This window comes from Chelonia mydas, chromosome 5 (assembly GCF_015237465.2).
Source record: "Chelonia mydas isolate rCheMyd1 chromosome 5, rCheMyd1.pri.v2, whole genome shotgun sequence".
NCBI lineage: Eukaryota > Metazoa > Chordata > Testudines > Cheloniidae > Chelonia > Chelonia mydas.
Genome location: NC_051245.2, coordinates 78,136,858 through 78,160,944, shown reverse-complemented (window position 1 = coordinate 78,160,944; position 24,087 = coordinate 78,136,858). Strand labels below are relative to the sequence as shown.

The window sequence follows — 24,087 nt, the reverse complement described above, 5'->3', positions numbered from 1 at the left end:
AGTAATACTTTCCCTTGTTCTTGCTATGTTATCTTCACTATCATTATAAAACAAGTATACTAGCTAACTCTAATACCTTTTCCACACTCCTTTTTATAACCTTACCTTTATTAGTGATGAACACAGGTGGAGTTATTAGTCTAACACAGGTGGAGCTTTTGCTTTAGCTCCACTCTTTTAACCATCCCAATATAAGAACAGAGCAGGTAGCTGCCCTGCTCTTAGAATATCATAGTCCTAAGTATGCTGTTATTACAACAAGCTCTGGGTAGTTCTCCTGAGGATAGGCTTCCTGTAGGTGAGTGTAATTCTGGAAGAATTCTTAAGAGCTGTTTATAATGTAGCCACTATTAGTGACAAAACAATTCAATCCTGCTACAGCACTAAAAATCTTCATGGTCTACTTTCAATTCCAATTAAATGTGAAGTAGCAACTCACCTACAAACAAACACAATTTCAAACAATTTATTTGAACTATGTGAAGCCAAACAAGCCTTGAAGAGCTATGCACAAACCTCAGAATTACGTACTATCAGAGTATGTAATATCAAAGGCCTTCTGTTAGAAATGGTTTCACCACATGCTTATAATGTTAGGGGCAGATCTCAGCTGGAGAAAATTTTCATGAGTCATTTTGTAGATTCCTAAAGTACTAGGCTCAATCAAGAGCTTTAGTTTTCAAGGATTGTATTTGAGAAAATTCAAACATAAGTAGTCAAACAAGCATATAGAGCTACAAGCTCAAAAGCTCCTGGCCTGCAGACGGCCTACTGCTTAATGTTTTTCACAAGTATTTTTGGTCTATGGCAGCATTCATTTGCTGTATACTGGAACTCCAAAACCTATAAGGAATGCAAGTTCAATTCAGCTATGTATTTCTTAGCTTTAATTAATACATTTCAATATATTCATTCTTAGAAAGTACCATAAAATCTGTCTCAAAGATCAGTGAAAAAAATCTGTTGTCTGACCGAACTGAACATTTTCTTTTGCTGAAACAAAGTTTGTACTGGAAAAACTGGGTGTCACATTAAAGGATGCTTAGGAGTGGAGGTTGCCAGTTCATGCTGGTGCATTGCACTTGTTTCTCTATGAAGATAACTGGGCAATCTCTCTAAAGAGTTTGTGGGACTCATTGTTGCACATTAGAAGTTACCAAATAGAAACAGCTTCAATATATTAAAAAGTTGTGATATCAGAAAGCAACTGTAAAGGATCTTTTCTAAATCAAAACACCGCAATAGAACTGAGTCTAAACTTCTGCCCATTGTAAGGAATGGCATTTGCTTAGTGGATGATAATTAGCTTTCACTATGACTTAATAGACTCATCTTCTATGAATGGGGCAGTGAAGCTGATAAAATTCTGGCTGTGGGGTTAAAACAGAACAACTAAAAGCTATATTAATTCTATTTGTCTAGAATTGCTGGGAAATTTGGCAAGTCTTTCCAAAATCTTTACGCAGTACTGTCTCAGCCTGCAGGAATGGGAGATATTTCTAAAGCACTTGGAAAGGTTAAACAAAGAGGCACAGAAGTGGCTTTATATTGCTATGTCTACTTCAGCAATTGATTCTTCTGTGAAATTATTTGTCCCCTTTAAAGTAATCTAGGCCAGACAATTGGAGCAGTGAAATATTTTCCTTATCACAATGATACACTGAAGTCAGCAGGTTTCTCTGATTATTTAAAAGGATACCTCAATTTTCGATAGATCTGCAGAAGAGCAAGGATCCCCCTGGCCCTCTGAGTTTCTACCCCCTCCATTGTATCCGTGAATGTAACAAGAAAATTCTGTCAAAGAGCTTAACCCAAAGGCTCAGATTCTATGGAAGAAATGTAGTAATATCTTATCTGGTATATTTGTATCTCAAATTTGAAAAGATTTGCTCAACTCTTCTCAGATATTTATTAACATAATTCAGTAAAACAACTTTTCAGGTAATGACTTCTGATATACAGTACATAGACTTCAATCCTACCAACTCTTGTTCAGATTTCACCAACTGAGTTAGGTCAGACTGGGCTAGTACTTGAATAGAAGACTCCTTGCAATGAACCCCTGGCTGCTGCTGGAAGAGGTGCTGGTGAACCAGCAGATAAGCTATTATACTACTGAAGGTAGTCTCTTGCTTGAGCAGTATATCTGAACTCCTGACCACTAATTAGTGTTTACATAGTATTAAAATATGCATGGTATTTAATAGAAAAGTGAGATGTCCTCTTTGCCTTAGAGTTAAGCTGTAACTTAATCAATAGTGATTGCTTTGGGAAGGGGAAGGGAGGATGATGGTGACAGGTAAAGAACATATATTGGTTTTTGGTGGTAATATATGAATCAGGGAGTGTCCAAGGTATATGTGAGTGTTTTATTACTTGAAAGGGCAGGCTCAAAGTTGTATGCTTATGATCATTAAGATATCATGGCACTTTATATAACATCAAGCTTCCTACTCATAGTCACATTCTGCTACCTAAATTTCCCCTCTGACTTGTACTATTTTGGTGCATTATTCTATAGCTGTATTTCATCTCAGAGGTGTCTCCACCTCTTTGGTGGATGCAGTAATTCTATATATCTCTTAATACTGTACAGGGTGGTTGCAGATCTTAATTTATTAATGTTGGTAAAATGCTATGAATACCCTTAGCAGAATAAGCTTAAATGATCATTTAAGCAAAAAGCTGTAAATTCTTATCCTGTACAGTCCTTTCTTTGTTTTAATCTCCAAACACAAAATTCCATATCGTCATTGAAGGGAGGTGGTAGGCCTCACTAGTGCTTACTGCAATAGTCTCTTCTGTCTAGAAACCTAGGTTCTAGTGTGAATTAACCTAGGTAATAAATTTTTCTTTATTATGGGATTTTTTTTATTGTGGGGTTTTTAGAGTGAAATGGCTGCACTCCATATTTAAGGGACACTGTGCAGTGCTACAATTCCTGTGGACTCTCAGAATCTCTCACGAAATACAGGGGCAGAACATAGTGATATAGCCGGGTTAGGAGTCAGATAGCAGGTGGTGGTGATCACTTTTTCTTATTGTTAAACCAATCCCCGTTGAAATAGTACAAATGGTGACTAGGAACAGATAATCAAACTGATTTTCACATATGACCTAGCTGGGATTTGGAGAACTCAGATTTCCAGAGGTGACATGCAAGTGAAGTAACATTGCATATGCTCACTCTCTCCCTCCCCTACTTTACATTCCATTAAAGGCCAAGTATGCGAAGAGTCTGTCTTCACCACTTTAGCAAAATATATAACAATGCTTATGTTTCCTAATAAGCCAATAACGAGTTGAAACCAGGGACCTTGAGAGCCTGGCCTGCCAAGGAGCTTCCAGGCTTGGGGTTTCCAGTCAGCCTGCCAGGCTGGCTGATGAGGAGCAGGCGGGGAAGCTGGCAGGAAACCAGGTAGCAGAGTTCCAATCGAAACCTGCCTGATTTCAATTGGAATTTCAATGTGTCTGTCAGAAAACTTCTGACCTGCTTGACTACTTTTCAAAGTCACCTGCTTTCCCCACTAGCACACTTGCATCTTTTCCCATGCCACCCTTTGTACATGGTAAAATTCCCACTCCGAATCAGTTGGATCCCATTTCTTCCTTAAAACTCACCTGTGCTATAATGCATAGCTAAAACTGTCATCTCATAATGGGTATGCTGGTGGTAAAGTGTGACTACTGTGATTACTGCTACAGCTAATCTGTGGTAAAACATCTTATTTTTGCTACACTGTCCTCCCTCCCCAGGACCTGCTTGTTCCTCACACACCTAGATGGTAAGCTTAGTGAGGTTGGAACTGTCATTTCCTATATGTTGGTACACTGCCTACCATGATGGAGCTCTGACTTGATTAAGGCCTCTAGATGCCACTGCAACAGAAAAGATTAATATGTATCAGCAATATAATCATACTGTAGCTTTAGTTATACACAAGCTTATAAAGGTTGTGTCCTGGTTGGTTGGTGGTGTTCCAAATGAGTTTTGGATTCCAGGGTGGAGGACAAGTGTTTTAGAGGTTTTGTGGAAGAAGTAAGTTTTGAAGAAGGTGGAACTGGGTCAAGAAAGCGGGGTGTTTCAGGCATAGGGGCCTGCCTGGTAGAAGGAATGGGTCTGAAAACAAGACAACAGGGATGGTAAGTAAAGCAGGTCAAAAAAGTTAATAATTTTTCATGTAAAATATCAATCCTTTTTAAAAAAAATTCCTGCAAAATTTCAGATCTTCAATGAAAAGTCTTCAGTTTTTGAAAACCACTTGCAGGATTTTTGTTGTTTTTGTTTCCGGTAAGCAGTGTTGGTTTTCAGAAACAGGTTTCCAGTTTATAGTTTAGGGGCAAATTCTGACCAAAATGAGAACTTTTGGCAACACTTTTTGTTTTGGTCAAAAAGCCATTTTTAACAGAAAAGAGTTTTACCAAAATTTCAACCAGCTCCAATGATAAGGCACATGGTAGGGATTATGTGAATTATAGAATCATAGAATATCAGGGTTGGATGGGACCTCAGGAGGTCATCTAGTCCAACCCCCTGCCCAAAGCAGGACCGATCCCCAATTAAATCATCCCAGCCAGGGCTTTGTCAAGCCTGACCTTAAAAACTTCTAAGGAAGGAGATTCCACCACCTCCCTAGGTAATGCATTCCAGTGTTTCACCACCCTCCTAGTGAAAAAGTTTTTTCTAATATCCAACCTAAACCTCCCCCACTGCAATTTGAGACCATTACTCCTTGTTCTGTCATCTGCTACCACTGAGAACAGTCTAGAGCCATCCTCTTTGGAACCCCCTTTCAGGTAGTTGAAAGCAGCTATCAAATCCCCCCCTCATTCTTCTCTTCCGTAGACTAAACATCCCCAGTTCCCTCAGCCTCTCCTCATAAGTCATGTGTTCCACTCCCCTAATCATTTTTGTTGCCCTCCGCTGGACTCTTTCCAATTTTTCCACATCCTTCTTGTAGTGTGGGGCCCAAAACTGGACACAGATGAGGCCTCACCAGTGTCGAACAGAGGGGAACGATCACGTCCCTCGATCTACTGGCAATGCCCCTACTTATACATCCCAAAATGCCATTGGCCTTCTTGGCAACAAGGGCGCACTGTTGACTCATATCCAGCTTCTCATCCACTGTAACCCCTAGGTCCTTTTCTGCAGAACTGCTGCCGAGCCACTCGGTCCCTAGTCTGTAGCGGTGCATTGGATTCTTCCATCCTAAGTGCAGGACTCTGCACTTGCCCTTGTTGAACCTCATCAGATTTCTTTTGGCCCAATCCTCCAATATGTCTAGGTCCCTCTGTATCCTATCCCTACCCTCCAGCATATCTACCTCTCCTCCCAGTTTAGTGTCATCTGCAAATTTGCTGAGGGTGCAATCCACACCATCCTCCAGATCATTTATGAAGATATTGAAAAAAATCGGCCCGAGGACCGACCCTTGGGGCACTCCACTTGATACTGGCTGCCAACTAGACATGGAGCCATTGATCACTACCCGTTGAGCCCGAAAATCTAGCCAGCTTTCTGTCCATTATAGTCCATTCATCCAGCCCATACTTCTTTAACTTGCTGGCAAGAATACTGTGGGAGACCGTGTCAAAAGCTTTGCTAAAGTCAAGGAACAACACATCCACTGCTTTCCCTTCATCCACAGAACCAGTTATCTCGTCATAGAAGGCAATTAGATTAGTCAGGCATGACTTGCCCTTGATGAATCCATGCTGACTGTTCCTGATCACTTTCCTCTCCTCTAAGTGCTTCAGAATTGATTCCTTGAGGACCTGCTCCATGATTTTTCCAGGGACTGAGGTGAGGCTGACTGGCCTGTAGTTCCCAGGATCCTCCTTCTTCCCTTTTTTAAAGATGGGCACTACATTAGCCTTTTTCCAGTCGTCCGGGACCTCCCCCGATCGCCATGAGTTTTCAAAGATAATGGCCAATGGCTCTGCAATCACATCCGCCAACTCCTTTAGCACTCTCGGATACAACTCATCCGGCCCCATGGAGTTGTGCACGTCCAGCTTTTCTAAATAGTCCCGAACCACTTCTTTCTCCACAGAGGGCTGGTCACCTCCTCCCCATGCTATGCTGTCCAGTGCAGTAGTCTGGAAGCTGACCTTGTTCGTGAAGACAGAGGCAAAAAAAGCATTGAGTACATTAGCTTTTTCCACAACCTCTGTCACTAGGTTGCCTCCCTCATTCAGTAAGGGGCCCACACTTTCCTTGACTTTCTTCTTGTTGCTAACATACCTGAAGAAACCCTTCTTGTTACTCTTAACATCTCTTGCTAGCTGCAACTCCAGGTGTGATTTGGCCTTCCTGATTTCACTCCTGCATGCCCGAGCAATATTTTTATACTCATCCCTGGTCATTTGTCCAATCTTCCACTTCTTGTAAGCTTTTTTTTTGTATTTAAGATCAGCAAGGATTTCACTGTTAAGCCAAGCTGATCGCCTGCCATATTTACTATTCTTTCTACACATCGGGATGGTTTGTCCCTGTAACCTCAATAAGGATTCTTTAAAATACAGCCAGTGAAGGGGCAAAGGTGAACAAAGAAATAGGTAAATATTTGACTGGACCTTAAAAGAGTGAGGATTTGGGGTTTACAAGAAACAATTAGTGAATGTGTTTAATATGGAGGAGTTGGACATGGTCAGAGGTAGGTAAGGTGTGTGACTTTTGTGTCTGTTTTGAATTGGTTTTGCTGGAGACTAGGAGGCAAGAGGGAGAGGAAGAAATTGCATTAATTGAGATGATCTAAAGCATGTGCAGTGGTTTTAGCAATGGGAATAGAGATGAACGAATGGACTCCGGAGATGTTTTATCAGAAGAACTGGCAGGTTACAGCTACCGAGAACCATGCCAGAAATTCAAAATGTTTCACTATTTACTGAGATAAGGTTGACCCTGCCTCCATGCCATTCTGCATGTGAAAGAGGCTCTAGCTCAATGAACACACTAAAAAATCATGTCTTGCTAGGAGTGCCATGTATGACGTCAGGAAAATTAGGATAGTTGCACTCCACGCTGGCTTATTCCACCCACAGTGGCAGATCAATTCATTGTTTGGCCAGAAATTCCTGGGAGGGTACATACTAGCAAAATCATCACACAAGTTTGAAAATATCAAGTAAAGTGCTATTTCTCTTGGTTTTTTCTTAAGTTTAAAAGTCTGTCATGTCCACTTTTTAGTTGTCCAGGTCTATTTCTGATTTACATATCTGAGTTGACATATAGAAATCTAAAGGGTTTTCTAATCCCCAAAAGATGGAAACACTGATTATTATTTTTTCTTCTTCTTCAACCACTAACCACAGTGCTATTTCTGAAGAAGTAGGCAAGGAGGAACATGCATTACTGCTGAGTAGCTGGGAAGAAAACTCTTATGAGTATGGGATTGTTCCCCCTCCTATTGATCAAAAAGATAATGGTAGTACAATCTACTGTTTAAGTGTGTAAAAAGGAAAAAAGTGTCAGAGGAAAGAAGAGTACACAGTACACTCCTGGAACATCTGCTGTGTGAAACTGTGGCAACATAACCATGCAATGACTGGAAAGAAATGTCTGTGCAAAATGTACTTGTAAACACCCAGTTTGAAAGGCAGAGAGTTGAGGAAAAGGACCATTGATGAGAGGACAAGGAGGCAGACAACTGTCTACATGGGGTGCAATTCTTTAATCTTCCCTGCCTCACCCTTTTTTCCCTTAGTTTCAAGAATCAAGCTGATGTGTTACCCACAGACTGACATAAGGAAGTCTGTTAGCAGTATAAGCATGAATGAATAACCCTTACTATTAGCCAAGTTTTTGGAAAATGGGTTTTCACCAGATATTGACTACTGTTCACCTACGTTTATTTTGCACTTTTTGTTCTGCTGAATTACAGATTTTTGACAGGTGGAAACTGTCTTTCATCTTGGCAAACGTCCTACTTCAATGTTTCAGGCTAGAGGCTATGTTTGCTTTTGATTTGAAACTAGCAGCAGCAAAAATGGAAATAAAAATTTGGATTCCAGCTCTTCAGTCTTAGTCAACCCTCTGTTTCATTTCAGAGATAAAGACTGGGAAACTGAATGGTAAATAAAAAGTTAATGTTTGGTTTGGGAACAGAAGGTGTAATTATGCCCTGCCACACACAAATGCAACCTCTTACTCCAGCTGCATATGAGATGCTGTAATTCAAGTGGATTTCACAAAGTGTAAGAGGGGAATTAGTTCCAGACTCTTCAACTTGGAACACATTAGTTTTCACAGATGCATGGATCAAAGCTACTCATATTTCCTCCTTGCTCTGTTTTTACTGTAACTTCATGGGCCAGGTTATTGTTAGTGGGGTAATATCAAAAGTACAATACAGAAGAGTACATAATTCTGTCATACTTGTTGCTGTTGTCTCTGGTAGCAAACTATTTAGATGACCTTTGTGCTTCAAGATGTAAGGGGGAATCTATACTTACAGACAGCTGATGTTTTCAAGATTTTCTCCATTGTTAGAAGCAGAATACCTTTCAAATTTCATATCAGTTTTTTTTATTCAGAAATAATGATCTACACAAATGTCTTAGTCCGCAGAAGTGGTTGTCAGTGTTGGAGGAAGTGTTGTAGAGTGAGTACACTTCATTCCAGAAAGCTAAAATCACTAACTAAGCCTTCTTCGAATTATCTCACTTGGAGGTTTGCCAAAACAGAAGCTATCATATGCTCATATGAATGGGGGAAAAGGAAGATTATTGTGCATGCGGCACATACTATACTGGATTTAAAAATGTCTGGGTGAATCTGGGGGTGTGGGGCTTAAGACAAGATGAGTGCCTTGGGGCAGATTTAGAGATTAACAAAAGAAAGGTGCAATGTGTCCTACCTGTACAAATCCCCTGTTCCTTGCCATGTTCTGTATCCTATTTACTAATAGACAAAGGGAGTGCAAATTATGCCATTTTTTTCATTGAAGGCCATAGCTATTTTCCCATCCAAATGTAGGTATTTTTGAAATCGTTATTGTAATTTTCCTTTTATAAGTTCTATATTCAGATGTTTGAAATGTAGTTTCCTCATCTCTAAGCATTTCATTTTTGCATTTATTTTCCTCTTTGTATTTCTACTTAAGAAAATTAATGCAAAAATCTACCTTGTGTATTAGATTTAACTAACTGTAGAACAACTGAGTTTTTCTCCCTTGCCTCTTGAAAGTAAGCTCAACACTCATGAGAGGTGCTAAATTGGAATGTCCTGGAGTAAGACATCATCGCTTCCTGCATGCTGCAAGGTGAGCAACACTGCAGGCTTCCCAGTCCTTGGTGTGGCTGCCAGCAAGGTTCCATTTATGGGGCAGAAGTTCAAGAAACCATCTGGTAAGAAGGTGGATAGGAGGCAAGGCCTTTTCTCCCCAGCTAGCCAGTACAGAGGAGCGATGCATTATCCAAAAGATTCTACTTGGGAGGATGATGAAGCACTCCACTCACTACCCCAGTAAATAGACAATTGTGTAGATTATACAATCTGTCCTTCTATTGGTTGTGATGGTGGTTTTCAGGATATGGATAGCTGTCCTCTAGGAATGGACTGAGACTATCAGTTTATTTCACATAGGCCATTAAACAGCTGTCAGATGGGAACCATTTTCAGTCAGCAAATCTCCTTTTATATAGGAAGTCAAACCTTTTAAAAATGCAACTCTGAGCACTTGAAATTTAATTTCTGATATGCTCAGACTGTCCATAAATACCAATTGCATATAATCTTGTTTGAGCTACAGATGTTTCCCACAAGTGAAAAGTGTTTATAGCAAGAGAAATGCCTTTAACCAACCTAATTGAATTTACGCAGTATTGTGTAGTATTGTGAACTGCAGGAGGACAGAGAAAACCCATCAATTTATGTTGGCAAATGTTTCAGGAAATTTACCATTTGCCCTTTACTAATGTAAAAAATATTTATTTGACTCAATCCATCAGAAAGGCGTTGAAAGCAGACACAGGTAAAAGAAAGGTGGCTGTAATTTTTCAGAACCAACAGCAGGTGTTTCAGATATAAGTTCTATTTTATCTGAACCTCTAAAAGATAAGGTTGTGGAGGAAGACTGAATATATGGGTCTGGCTTTTCTCTCATCTCTATTTTCAAGAACACTTTTTCCAGCAGAAGAGACCAGGGTGAAAAATTACTTACAGGAGAAGTGGGAATTTTAAAATATCAATTGTGCCACAAAATGGATTATTTTCTACCCACAATTTTCTGTAAATCATTCAGCTACTCAACGTTTTTCTTCCTGGTTGTACAAAAGAAAAATGCAGTTGGATGAAATGTGGACAAGTTGAAATAGCAGCAAAATTATTTCACACTACAAAAATACTACAGAGTTTGGAGGGACAAATCAAATATTATGTTTGCTGAACAGCATAAAAATTAATATATGTAAATGCTTCATACCAAGAACCTTATTTTTGTGCCTTTCTCTCAAGTGGCTAGTATACTGGTTTTCTCCAATAATCTTCAGGAAGCAGAATACAGTATAATTTAGGGAGTATTCAGGAGCAAAATATTTTTTTTCTTATCACCCTCAACTGTTGACAGCACCAGACCAAATTCTGCCTGACTGGTGCAAGTCAGGTACTCCCCTCTTACTGACCTCAGGTCCCTTCAGCCATCCCTTGTGGGCAATACTTTCATTACTGATCCTCCTGTCAATGGAAGTGAAGACTCTTGCGCTGGAACTCCCTGCCCAGGCCTCCATGGACAGGGTGGAGTAGAGGATCTCATTGGAAGTGCTGGTCTGTTTTTGACCTTTGCAGGGGCCAAGCAAAAACCTGTTTAAGCAGTCCTGACTCCTCCTCTCCTCATCTGTCTCAACAGGCTCTGTTCTCCTCTCACTCCTTTTTAATTCAGAAATGGCTTGTGGCATTCAGGCAGATGGAAACTACCGTATTTCCCACCTGATCTTAACAGGATTGCTAGTTGGACCAGTGTCCCTAAATGTACCATATGGCTAGGAAGACTATTCAATAGAAGACTGTTCCTGATATTAAAAAAAAAAAAAGAAAAAAAAAAGTGGTTAAGCTAGCAGGTTGCTTGTTCTCTACAGGATGCCAAGCTGGGGAGTTTGGAAGCAAGCTGCCCAAACACTCCTAATAAGGAGGGAAGGAATGTCCATCCCTGGGAAGCCTGGAATGGGGAAACAAAAAGTCTATTTATTCCCCCTCTGCCTTCCCCTGGAAAGAAAACAAAGGATAGAAAGGGGTGAGAACCTAAACGAGTTGAGAATATCTGGGGAAAGGGAAGACAGATTTTTGAATTTGAATGATATTTGTATTCAGGGCTTCAAATGCCATATGACTGAGGATACCAAATATAAACATAATTGGAATTCTAACAATAGGCTGTTCACTCCTCTCCAGTATGCTGTTTGACACAATTGGCAGTCTGATCAAGAGTGGCTAAGGACCAGAGTGGTGGGAGTTGCTGGAAGTCAGAACTGATGTTCGTTGGCTGAATTTCATATAGAAGCTAGCATCGTGCTTACCCAGACCAAGTGGATTTAGGCAGCTCTGAGTCCCTCACTTTCATGAGCACTGAATTCACCCACAACATTTTAAAAAAAATCATAGCAAATATCAAAGAGAAGAGATGTTGGCTTTATTTCCCACTTTATCATGGGATACGTCTGTTGTAACCAGACACCATGTGTCAACAATTGTGTGAATAAGCTTTTGTTTGCAACCATTCAATATGAAACAGCAGAAAGAGTTGGAGGAAAAGAGAAACTAAGCAAATTGCAAATATTGTAGAATTCCACATATTAAGGAAACTTTTAAAAACTGCTTGCTGAACTGTTTTATACTTAATGAACGAAAATCGCATTAAATGTATTCTCAAACACTGGAGTTAAGTGAATGGTTATAAATGTTATTTTTTGAATTTTGCTTCTTTTTAGTGTTTTAAATCATGAACACATAGCTGATTTCTCAACTGTTTGTAAACGGTTGCTGGGGAAGCCATTTTGCAGTGTACAACTCTACATTTTTATTGATTTGACAAAACCTAGAAACTATGCTGAATATTTTTGGGCCATCTCCTGGAACCTTATCTATTTGTTATATACATATAAACAAAAATAAAGTACTTTCGTAACAATGTAATCATAATTCAAAATATTTGTACATGTTCACCAAACAAAGCACTGATCTATGACTTCTCTAGTAGCAGCTCATTGTGAGGTATACAATGTTCAAATTATGAGCTTTTGATGAATTTTGATTTGACATATATACGTCATGGTATGTTTTTGTTTACTGACTGGATGAGCATAATCTCGACAATCAGGTTTTTGTTAGGAGTACCTGGGTTTATAAATGGGGGATTGAATCTGGGACCTCTGGATTAATAGAAATGTGCGTCTAGTACTTGAGCTAAAGGTCAATTTCATTAGCTTAAAGATTCATAATGGTGCAGGGTAAAACTTGGGATTTCCATTTTGTGGGAAATTTCAAAATTTCCTGCAAACCAAAATTCCTAAACAATTTTGTTTGAGGTTGATCAAAACATTTAATTTTGACTTTGACTTTTAGAAATCTAATATAAAAATTGAAATTTTTGAAATGAAAAATTGACATGTTCCATTCTGAAATGCTCAATTCTGATTTTCTTTCCTAAATGAAATGTCACAAATTGACACCCTTCCATAAACCATTTAGATTTTGACACAACAACATTCTCCAACAAAAATGTTCCATTGGAAATTTCTAACCAACTCTAATCCTAAAACTACGTGTGTGAGAGTGGTCCAGCCATCGAGAAGGACCAAGAACAAATGTGTTGGAGTTTGTCTGCATTTCGTTTATGGCAAGCTGGGATATGAATTTACCCCACGATAATCTGCAGCAAATGAACTGTCCCTGTACACTCTGCTGACACTCATTAACAATTTTAGTGTCATTTGATCTAGTTTGGTTTGAAATGGGACTAAACCAAAGTGCACTAATCAACTGTGAATATGCAACAGTAGAGTCCACACAGGCAATTCATGGCAGGCTAGTGCAGGGTAGATTCACACCTTACTTGCCGTAAACAAATGCTCATTGTAGACAAACCCTTAGTGTGGGTAAGATATGCTCAGTAGGGTGATGGCACTGAGTTAAGGTCTTTTGAGTTTAATTTTGTAATGTTCGGAATCTCTAAATAAAACCTTAATTTAGAAATTCCACACTTTGTAGTGTCTTTTGGGATTGGGGTTTGAGAAGACGGCGATGTTAATTTCTCTAAGGGCATGTCTACACTACAGTCCTAAATCGACTTATAGCCATCCCCGTAATTACTGCGGTGGCTAATGTCCCCGCTACCCTCTTCTGCCAGTGATGCTTCTCCTCACCAGGAGCGCTTCTACTGACCGAAGAGGGACAGTGGGAAGGGCCTGAGTGCCAGGTCGCTCAACTCCCTGCTGGGAGCCCAGCTGTTCTCCCCGTGCCCCCTCCCCTGGCTCTCACCTCCCTGACCATGGCTGCACAAAAAAATTTCCTGTTGGAAAATGTGGTTTTATCAGTTGATTTTTTTCCCCCATCCAAGCAAAACTTTGGGTTTTGATGAATGCACACAGTCCAGCTTAAAAAGGGGAAGGAAAATGTTGGAGTACGTGGGCAAAATAAAAATTTAGGGTTTGGAAATCACAAAAAAATTAGGTTGAAATGAAACCATTCCCCCCACCCCAAGTTTGGAAAGATATTTCAAAATGAAAAGCAAAAAATGGAAATGACCAAATTATGTCAGGGATGGTCTTGGTATACTTAATCCTGCCTCAGCGTGAGAGAGTAGACTAGATGACCTCTTGAGGCCCTTTCCACCCTTACGCTTCTGTTATTCTATGGAAACTTTCTATTTGAAACAAAAACTCCTGTAGAAAACCTTAAAATATTCAGTAGAAAAATGTCAAAGGTCTTCCATTGGGGAAACTTGGGTTTTCCAACTAACTCTAGGAATGATTAGGAACTGCTATAACATTTGACAATATGGATGCTACTCAAGCTCTAACATGTTACAGTATAAGGTGAAATATATGGCTTTTGGGTACTTACCTGAGAAGAACAAATGGATAAATATGTGATTCTTCAGTCATTTAGTTGATGCATGGATAATACATCTTTCAACATAATGTCCAGTTTTCCTTCCTTCCTTCTTTTTAATAGTCTCTTTTTGACTGTCCAATTTACCTTTTCTTCCACTGGAAAAAAACAATATATTGCATCTTGAAAGAGAAGAAAGATATTATTATATCGCTTTGACTTGTAGCAACTGCCTTAGAGTGAGGTGTATGGGGGGAAAAAGAAGGTTGTGTTTCTTTGAATCTGAACAGAGGTAAACTGCTCTCATGCAGGCTAAGGGTGGCTTGCAGGCATCTGAATTAAAAAAGCAAATCTTTTTTGGTGTGTCGGTGGCTGGCATGAATATTGCACATTCTGGTGGGCATCTAGTCAGAAGCTGAGATGTGAAAATATAACATTTCTTTTGATGGATCAAAAATATTTTGAGTCTTCAGATCATGGCAAGCTATTGTAAGACTGAAAATAGCAGTTGGTCTCTCTGGGATACACTAGTACAGAGGCATGTTCCCTGGGTGGTGGGTGCGGGTAGTCCATCTTGGGGAAACCATAAAAGGTTGCAACTAATATTATGGAATGTGGTGCCATGAAACAACTCTCTAGAAGGGGAAAGTCTGATTTCAAATGGGAGCAGACGGGGCTTGCTTTGCCTCTTTAAGCAAATCAGTCTAGGAGAAGGAGAATACTGATTTCAAATCTGAGAAATCTAAGCTTGTTAGCTTTGAAAGGCAAGTAGACTAGAGTGGAATTGGCTGCAGTTGAAAAGGTTATAATAGTGGGGACTCTGTAGAAGACAAATGGATGATAGTTTGCATAATTGCCTTTGGTGTCCTCAGCCAAGGTCAGTCTGACCTAGATTCTGATCACTGCTAGATGGTGGGACATTGTATTCATGGACATGACCAGGCTGGCATAAAGGAGGAACAAGTCATGGATAGGAATGAATGGTGATGCTGTTCAGCTCCCTGTCTGTGTCAAGGTGCTTTGGAATGAGAAGAAGAAAATAACATGCCTGTTGTCCAGTCAATGCTTTCTTGCTATTTTCATAAATTCTCAAATTTGTATTTGAGATTTTGTTGTGTGGTTTTGCTGTCTTTTGTATTAGCACAGCAGAAAAAGAGGCACATTTTCCATGAGTGCAGTAAGGTTGACATGGTTGGGTTAACCATGTGATTTGTATGGGCTTTGGAGATCTGAGGGCAGCTCTTTTTTTTTAATAATATACATTTATTGTTTCGCATGGGGCAATGGCATGCTAAGATTGACACTCTGAGACCGGAATAAATAACTGGTCCTCATATAGAGATTTATCCAAATGAAACAAACACTAATGGAAAATCCTGCTTAGGTGAAGCAGATGTGATGCCATAGGATGTTGGAACTTTGTTTAGTTAAAAAACAAAACAAAAACAAAACAAAACTATAATCTCTTGTCACCTTTCATTCCTTCCACTTAGCTCAGATAGTTGTGTGGTTCCAGAAACAATTGGACCATTCCTACCAGTCAGGTAGTTTTCAGGAACCACAGTCTCACCTTTTATTCCTTCCATTTAGCTCAATCTGCTGGATCTTTACTTTCCTTCCTTGCCAAACCTGAGTCCTTTTTCAGTGTTCACATCAGTTCGGATCTGGATTTCCCCTCTTCCCATCTTCCTAACTCAAAATCCCTTCTTCCTATCTGTCTGTCTTAGGTATTTATTTAGCCTTCATCACTGTAAAATGTGAGTACCCCATACTTAATATATTTATCCTCACAACAACCCTGTGGGGTAGGGGAATATTGTTTTCTCCACTTTACAGATGGGTAACTGAGGCACAGAGATAAGCAATGTGTCTGTAGCAGGGTGATCACCCTGCTCCTGCCAGAATGGGATAAAGCAGCCCCAGAGAGGGCTGCAGCAAGGGAAGCTAGGCTGATTATGGAAGCAGCCACGGCTGTAGTCCACTTAATCAGGGCTCAGCTGGCCCTTACAAGAGGGAAGTGGGCCAGAAGTTGCCACGGTCTCTTTCTGGCTCTAGAGAGGGAAGGACCTGGGAAGCTGAGGAGGGTAGCCAGGGTGAAGCAGTGCTGGGGAAGGGGAGAGGGAGCTGGGAGCTCCAGCCTAGCAAAACCCCAGGCTGCAGGCCGAATTAAGGGCCCACAAAGGGTACTGGGGCTGCAGAGGGGCATCCCAGAGATAGGCAGAGGCAGCAGGTCCAAGCCCCCCTTTGCTGATGATGAGTGGTTTATAGACTGCAGTCTGCCCCAGGGAGCAGGGGCTAGATGGAGACTGGCAGTAGCCACTGAGGCAAGGGAGAGATAGGGGGTTGGGGGTTCCCCTAGGAGGTGAGACCCAGACTGAGGGTGTACTGCCAGGGGGCAGAACCCTAACCATGAAGGGCACTGGGGTCTGGGAGGGACACAGGGGCCAGCGGTGGGCGAGACATTGACGGCGGAGGGCGCTCTGGAGCTGGAAAGAGCTAATTCCCTGGACAACCTGCAGGAGGCGCCGTGCCAGTGACTTGCCTCCCCACCACAGTGTTCAAGATCACACAAGATGTCTTGGAATAGCAGGAATTGAACTAACATGTCCAGACTCTCAGGCCATAGCCTTAAACACAACCTTCATTGGACTTTCTTTATTTCCGTGTCCTTTATAATCCCTTTATTCTTGGATTTCCACCACAAAACAGTCCAAAAGGTGTTAGTTTAAGGACCCAAATGGGGGAAAAGATATGGTCCTAGTTTTGCAAAAGGTGCTTTAATTTTTGGCTCTGCAAAAGCAGAGCTGAATGCAGTGGTGTCTTGAATGTAGCTCTCATTCTATCTGAACCTTCAGAGTTGGCAGGAATTAAAATAATGGTTCTGGTTTTATTGACCCTGTTCTGGAGATTTTCAGAGAGGCATATCTAGCAGAATCTGCTGCAAGGGATCTGGGGCCTATTGAAGATCATGTGGTGGAGGATCTGTGATCATGATAACTAGCAGAATGTAGGAAGCAGGAGTCAAGTGGGCATTAAGATATAAGGAAGGGTCTGGTTGGCAAGGCTTATAACAGGAATGGGAGGACAAGAGAATTAGTGAAATGTTAAGATAGCTGCATAAACACAGGATAGGCATCCAAACAGTGAGGCTGATCTAAACCAACTATTTCAGGTTTATCCGTCACTACTGGCTGCACTATAATTAGGATATGCATCCTATATAATGTGGCATGAAAATTATTTGCACTATACCATTGACCATTTTGTTTTCTGGAAACAAGATGTTTCTGAGCACATTAACCTATTAGTCATGCTTCTGTAAAGAGCAGCCTGACTTCACCAATAAGGTGGGCCAGATATGGTCACATGGTGCTATTTCAGCCAATTAGATTGAAAAAGTGGCTTGCAACGTATAACTACCCAACACCACACACATGTGACATTGTGTATGGCCTCCCCCAAAATGAGGTAATTACTTTGTGACAAGACCAAAGTATACTTCAGTGCCTTCCCACTTTTAATGTAGGGAACCTACCTGAGTTGGTAGTGTAAAGGTTAAAGGAGGGACTTCTTTTTCTGTGTCAACAAATACAAGGCAACTGTTACATGAGGAGAGAATGTGAACTATGTTGGCAGGAAATGGCCAGTTGTACAGCTGACAAGCAGTCTTGGCAAGGCATATATGTAATGGTTTGGTACTGTAAGCTGTTTGTAGTTAGTGTGACCACAGCTGGCAGACAATCACTGCCTAGGACTGCTGACAGGCAGTAATCTAATCTGGCCTCCATTTGTTCTTTGTTTTATCTGCTAAACACATCTTCATCTTCCTCTTCATTGACCTGAGTGCTATTTGAAATTTGAACATTGCATTTCATCTTGTTGACACCAGGGTGGCGGAGGTGTTGTAATCAAAATCATGTAGAGCTGGGTGAACACTGCCAACAATTTTTCACGAAGATGTGTTCAGAGTTTTTAATCAGCTGACTTTATGTTCTTATTCTCCTTTTGTATGCTTTCACCAGGAATATTTTTGGAAAGGAATTTGCAGATAGGAAATTCATTTGAAGTCATGGTAAGCAAATTTCAAAATTTTAATCTGGACTGCTCTCACTGAAAACCTGATTTTAAATTACTTTTCCAGTCAGAATAGAAAGATCATGTGACTTGTGTCCAATTAAAACTTGAATTTTGAATAATCACACAAAGATGCACGTTTACATTTCCATTTCAAAGTATTTATTGAGAAACGCCTTGTTAGATATTGGATTAGGCTTATTTACTTGTGAAAACACATCAGCATGCTCCTATGGCTTTTAGTTTATTTGTGAATTTCAGTATAATATAAAGAAAAATCTTGTTTTCTTTACCTGCTCTAGTTATTTAGTAGGGTAGTAGCACCCCATATCTGCCAGGTGTTAAGACACATATAAGGAAAACAGTCCCTGCACTGAAGAACTTGAAATCTAAAAAGACAAATAGGTGCGGTGAAGAGGGAAGAGCAGGTTGGAACTAGAGTGTATTGCAAAATATGACTATTTTCAGATTGCTTCAGTGGGAGACAAACTTTTCATAAAAGCTGTCACCATTTTTTTGTTTGTTTGTTGCCAGCTCTAGGTGCAACATATATAAAAGGTGATCAGGGTGGTGACTGATGCAATAGTGCTTGGTCTGTTCTGTTTTGATTTTACCCCTTCCCTTGTTAGACCACTTATCTCCCTTTCCCTCTGAGCACCCCCATCATATATAGTCTTGCAGTTGAGGGGAAACATCGAGTGGAGGAGAAACCCTCCTCCTGCTGCTTTGTTCCTGCTATCCCTTTTGTAAACACTTTTTTTTTTCTCCTATGCATAGATTGAGTGGGGAAGGTCATAATGCTTCTGTGTATCCAATTTTCCATGGCGTGTATGTATGCTGTGCATCTCAGAATAGTTCATTCCTCTTTTATCCATCAGTAGATAGCAAGGAAAGAGAAGTGCCCAATCCCCAATAGTTTCATTTTAGGGACTGCTTAAAAATAAATAAATGAAAACTTCCTTGGTCTAAACCAAAACATAAATTTACCAGCATGAATTCCTCCCTTTTATAATGATCCACTTTCCTTATCTGAAAGGGAAAAGCAAGTGTTACCCAGACCCAAAGTAATATGCCACTTCACATGGCTATGTCAGAAATTTCAGTGGGAAAATAGCAGAAATGGAGGTACTAAGATGAAGTATGGATATGTGAATGTGTTTTGTTCCTTTGTCTGTTTCTCTTTAAAATCAATAAAACTGTCTTCAACAGCATCAAAAAAAGTGTGTGAAATTAGAGAAATATTCTCTTTAAGCTGTTAAAGATGCAAATGGCCCATTGTAAGATTCTGTCAGTTTCGCTGGCTAAAAAGGGATTCCAAGTCAACACAGCTGTTCTGGCTTAATATTTGTAATTGTAAACCTTTTTGTGGAATGCCAGTATTTTGTCTCTAACTTGATGTGTTTGTTCATGCATGACAACCAGAATGTGAATGATACTTTAAAAACAGAAAGTGTGTGTGTGTGTTGGGAGACCTACCAAAACAGAATTTTATTGTCTTTTGCCAATTAGTGGTTTGCTTTTTGTCTACTTAAATTATACTCATCTCATTTGAGGTTTTAAAAAATGATCTACCACAATTATGATATTCAGATGATTTAAAACCCCAGTGGGAAAGGCACTTTTTGTATCCAAGTATTCCACCAAATAGACTTGGAAATATGACTGAACCACACTGTTCTTCCCATACTTCATTCCTGGAGGAAAAACTGAGAATTAAAATGAGTCAGAGTGGAATAGTTCATGAAAATGAGTTATAAATATCAAAACAAAACAGATTTTTCATGTCATACAGACTAAAGCAAATTGGATCTAAGAACAGTCTAGTGGTTTTCCCAGTGGTTAAGGCTGATTGATGTAATGATCATACTTGGGACTCTGATTGCAGTAAACCATTATCTTATTGAAACCCTATGTGTTTGACTGAATATACATTGCCTTCTACCCATTGCAGTTATGCTCACCTAAAGGCAAAGATGGCTTTAGCCTTTAATATATGACTACAAAAGGTACCAGAGCCATGAATATACGGGGCCAAATTGATCTGTTCTGAACTTCATTGAAGATATTGACACACAAAGCCAACACCCAAAATGAGAGAATTTAGGCATCAAAAGAGTTCTTGTGCTAACAACAATGTAATCCAGTCTTAATTTCCACACACTATTGACTCCATTTTAATCTTAAAATACATCGAGAGTGGGGGGAAAAATCAGAATTTTATTTTAAAGCACAATCAAAATACAGATATCCTTGACTCATCATGAGTATTCCTCAAACCTGAGAGAGAGTTTATGGGTCTAGACTTCACAATATAATATGGGAATGATCAGTTATCTTAAACCAAAAAAAAAATCTTGAAGTTCAAAATCATAAAGCATGGTTTGAAGGCTATGTATAATTATCACATGACTTTGCTTAATTTTAAGGATCATTTCATGCCTATTCTTAGCTCATTGCATTGCACAACCTTATCGTAGCTATGCCAATGTTATAAAACTTAATTTCATGGTGGACAATTGGGATTAGAAATCTGTTTACTGAAAACAATGACCCACAGACTGCATTTCAAAAATGAATGGAATGTTCTGTTTAAATCTTAAATTTGTTAAACATTTAGCCTATTTATAAAAAGAGCCAACCAGAAGTTGTGAAAATTTAATCTTTTGAGTTGACTAAATTGGCTTTCACTTCAGATGAATTTTGTCCAAGATTATACAAATCTACAAGATGGAGTGGAAAACTGTACTTGAGTTTAGGGCTGGCTGAAATTATTATTATTAATATAATAATAATAATAATTAATTATGATTTAGGTTGGAAAAAAATAATAAAGGTATTTCATTGACAATGAAATTTTGTGGAAGTTCTATTCATCCTATTGGTATGAATGGAAAAAATAGCTTTATGGTTAAGGTCTTGGAGCTGGGACTGGAGAAATCTGGGTTCAGTGCCTGGCTCTGTCAGACTGCCTGTGTGACTTCATCTGTAAAATGGCTTGTATGCCCTTTGGAGAATGTGTCTCAAGATGTGTATGTACAATGCTTAGCGTAACAGGCCCTTTACTTAATGCAAATAATATGAAGCCTGATTTTGAGATCAGCTCCTCCCTTTCTTTGCACCTGCAAATTGCAAGCATAATTTCAGGTACTATTAACAGCGCTGAGATGTCTGAGTGCCTCTGTTCACCCACAACCAGGAAACTCTATTGTCCTAGTGATAGTGTGTCAACAAAAAATTTTAGATACAAAACTGCACTCAAAACTCTGTTCCCAGTGTTTCTGGGCATAAAAAGTGAGGCAGGCTTTTAAATATCTTTGCTCATTCTGTGCTATACGGATTAAGAAAAGCTTCTTTCCCTTTCCCCTACCACAATAGTCTATTATTTTTTGGGGGCAGTCTTGTTCTCATTTATAGTTGAGTAGTTTCTATTTATATCTAAAAGGAAAATGAGTTTACGCATATAGGTGGGGGGGGGGGGGAACTTAACTCTTTCCGAAGTAAAATATCTACCAATTATATGAAAATGGACAAAAATATGTGTGGGGTGTGTTTATAAATGCTGATATTAAAATAGGTAATTCAATATGCAGACTACTATTGTACTTCATTTCTTCCATCTGCAGGCTGGAACACTTAAACTAGAAACAGTGAGATCAATGAAGTGCTTTTATTTTATTCATTTTTTAAACTGGCAATCTTTTCAGTGCTTTGATTTACTGGTGGATTTCAGTGTCTCTCCTCAGCCTAGCATAGACAAATCATATTAAAGGCCTGGGTAAACCTATAATCTTCAACGCAAAGGGAAGCATAAAATAGCTTGGTGGTCTATGAGCAGTTGGCTCTGAAGATATCCAAAAGGAGGCAGGAGTTGGATATCCTCCGTTGGGAGCACGTTCCCTTTGCATTACCCAGCATAGCAATACATTGATTTATTACATTAGATTAGTGGCTCTTGTGCAGCTGACATAGCATCATATAGCACACTTACGACTTAAACTTTTTTTTCCTTTCTGGGTGGAAAATGGAGATGACTGAGACATTGTTCTAATTATTGTTAAGCTGAATAAACCTGGGACTATTGCACATTTATATCTGTTATATACTTTCATTGATATTTTTATGTTAGAGGTTAACTCTGCTCAGTGTATCACATAAGGTAAGTATGTAGTGTACATTCCATCTGTTTCCATCATTAACTTAGATTTGTTTCTTTGAGTTGCAGTTTTGCAAGAGAAACTGCAAAACAAAAATTTCTTTCCTTCGCTTACAAATGTGTGAAGCCAGTTTCGATTAGTTCTGGATTCCTTCGAACCTCCATCATTTTGAAACAGTTCAGACCTCTAATTCAACTATTTGTCAGATTCAAGGAGATATTAAACAAAATCAAATATATAGAAAACACATGTTAAAAACAAATGCACACGTGAAAAAGAAACCCAGTTAATGATGCTCATCATCTCTTCCATAAGTCCAAGAAAAACATCTAGGCATTGAATGTTTGCAGTGCTCCATAGAAGATTTAAACTTGTAAAAACAAATGGCTAAGCAGTTAAAATATTTAATAAAACCACACTTTGGACACCACATGCTCTATCCATCATAATGGCTATCCGCTTCAGTTGCCTCTCTCTCCTGGGTTGAACTCTGAAAAGGGTCTCTTCTTGACCTCCATTTGTGCACACACTTTTTTTTTTGTGTAAATCAGTTACACATGCACATTTTCAGTCACTTTTGCACACTTTATGCACCTAAATTGTATGTGAACAAAATTCATTTGTGCTTTGTCTACACATACATCTGGGGTTTTGTGTGTGTGGAAATTCTGTGTAAGAATTGTCTATTGGCGTAAGCTGCTCTCAGAAAGCTGTACATGCACATATATTTGTAGGCCATGCTTTTAAAGTACCATAAGGGAGTGAGGTATGCAGAATATATTAATGATTAGCCCTCTCCAAATTAAGGGCCTGGTCCCATATCCTTTCTTCACAAAACAACTCTACTGAAGTCAATGGGAGTTTCTTGTGCACAAATGTTTTAGCTTCTTTCTTAGAATAAGGAATGAATAAAACCTTCAACTACTCAAACACATGCATTCTGAAGGTCTCTTACCATTGCTTTTTTGATGACGTGTGGGGGGGGGAAAGTATTTTAAATTAAAGAACATTACTATCTGAATGTACTTTTCCAGTGTTGTAGCTGTGTCTGAGCATGTTTATATGTAAACATCACAGAGAAGAAAGCATGATCTTGTAGTCTGGGAACTTGGATTCTATTACTTGGTCTGGTTTAGACTTAACCAATTTACCCTTCTGTAAAAAGGAAAAATAATATGAACCTACCTCAGTGTGTCATGAGATTTAATTCATTAGTGTCTGCATGGCGCTTTGAGATCTTCGATGGAAGTTGCTATAAAAGTGGACAGTATCAGTAATGACCATTGTAATGTAGTTTACATACAGAATAATAATCCATACAAAATAAGATACACTAAAATAATTACAAATGCAAAGCCAAAAACTCAAATGTTAGGAAGTGACAGAATTAAGGTTGTATGAAATCTTTAACTCCAGCTCCCTTGTGGATTATGGTAGTAGTCTTAACTGTTATATGATCACATGTTTCTTAACATGGAAAACTTCAGCCCTAGCAGTTAAGGTTTGGCAAAATAATAAGCAACTGAAATGGGGGTTGTCGTGGAGATCAGAGAGCAGAAGAGCAATTGTAGTAAATGTGCACTCAACTGTAGAAATGTAATGGCATTGTGCATGTAAACCGCATACAAAATGCTGGCATTTAAACCTGCGTATGCTCCTAAAGTTTTGTTAACCACTAGATTTTTTTTTTTTTTAAGAGGACATGGAAAGATGGCTTGTCTCTGGTAGCTGAATGTGTATATTTGGTCACAGGAAAGAATAGTAATCTTACCAGTAGCTTTCTGAGCAAAGAGGCAGTATACAATATAT

At 39.3% G+C, this 24,087-nt stretch overlaps 1 long non-coding RNA gene across 1 annotated transcript in view; it reads left to right on the top strand.

Annotated features, from left to right (window-relative positions):
• The first annotated feature begins 216 nt into the window (after positions 1–216).
• The window catches only part of LOC122466063, a 50,445-nt gene continuing 26,574 nt past the window's right edge, over positions 217–24,087 (top strand). Inside the window, exons 1-2 of the long non-coding RNA XR_006291282.1 lie at positions 217–298; positions 18,073–18,122. This is a non-coding gene — a long non-coding RNA (uncharacterized LOC122466063). The remainder of the gene's footprint in view (positions 299–18,072; positions 18,123–24,087) is intronic.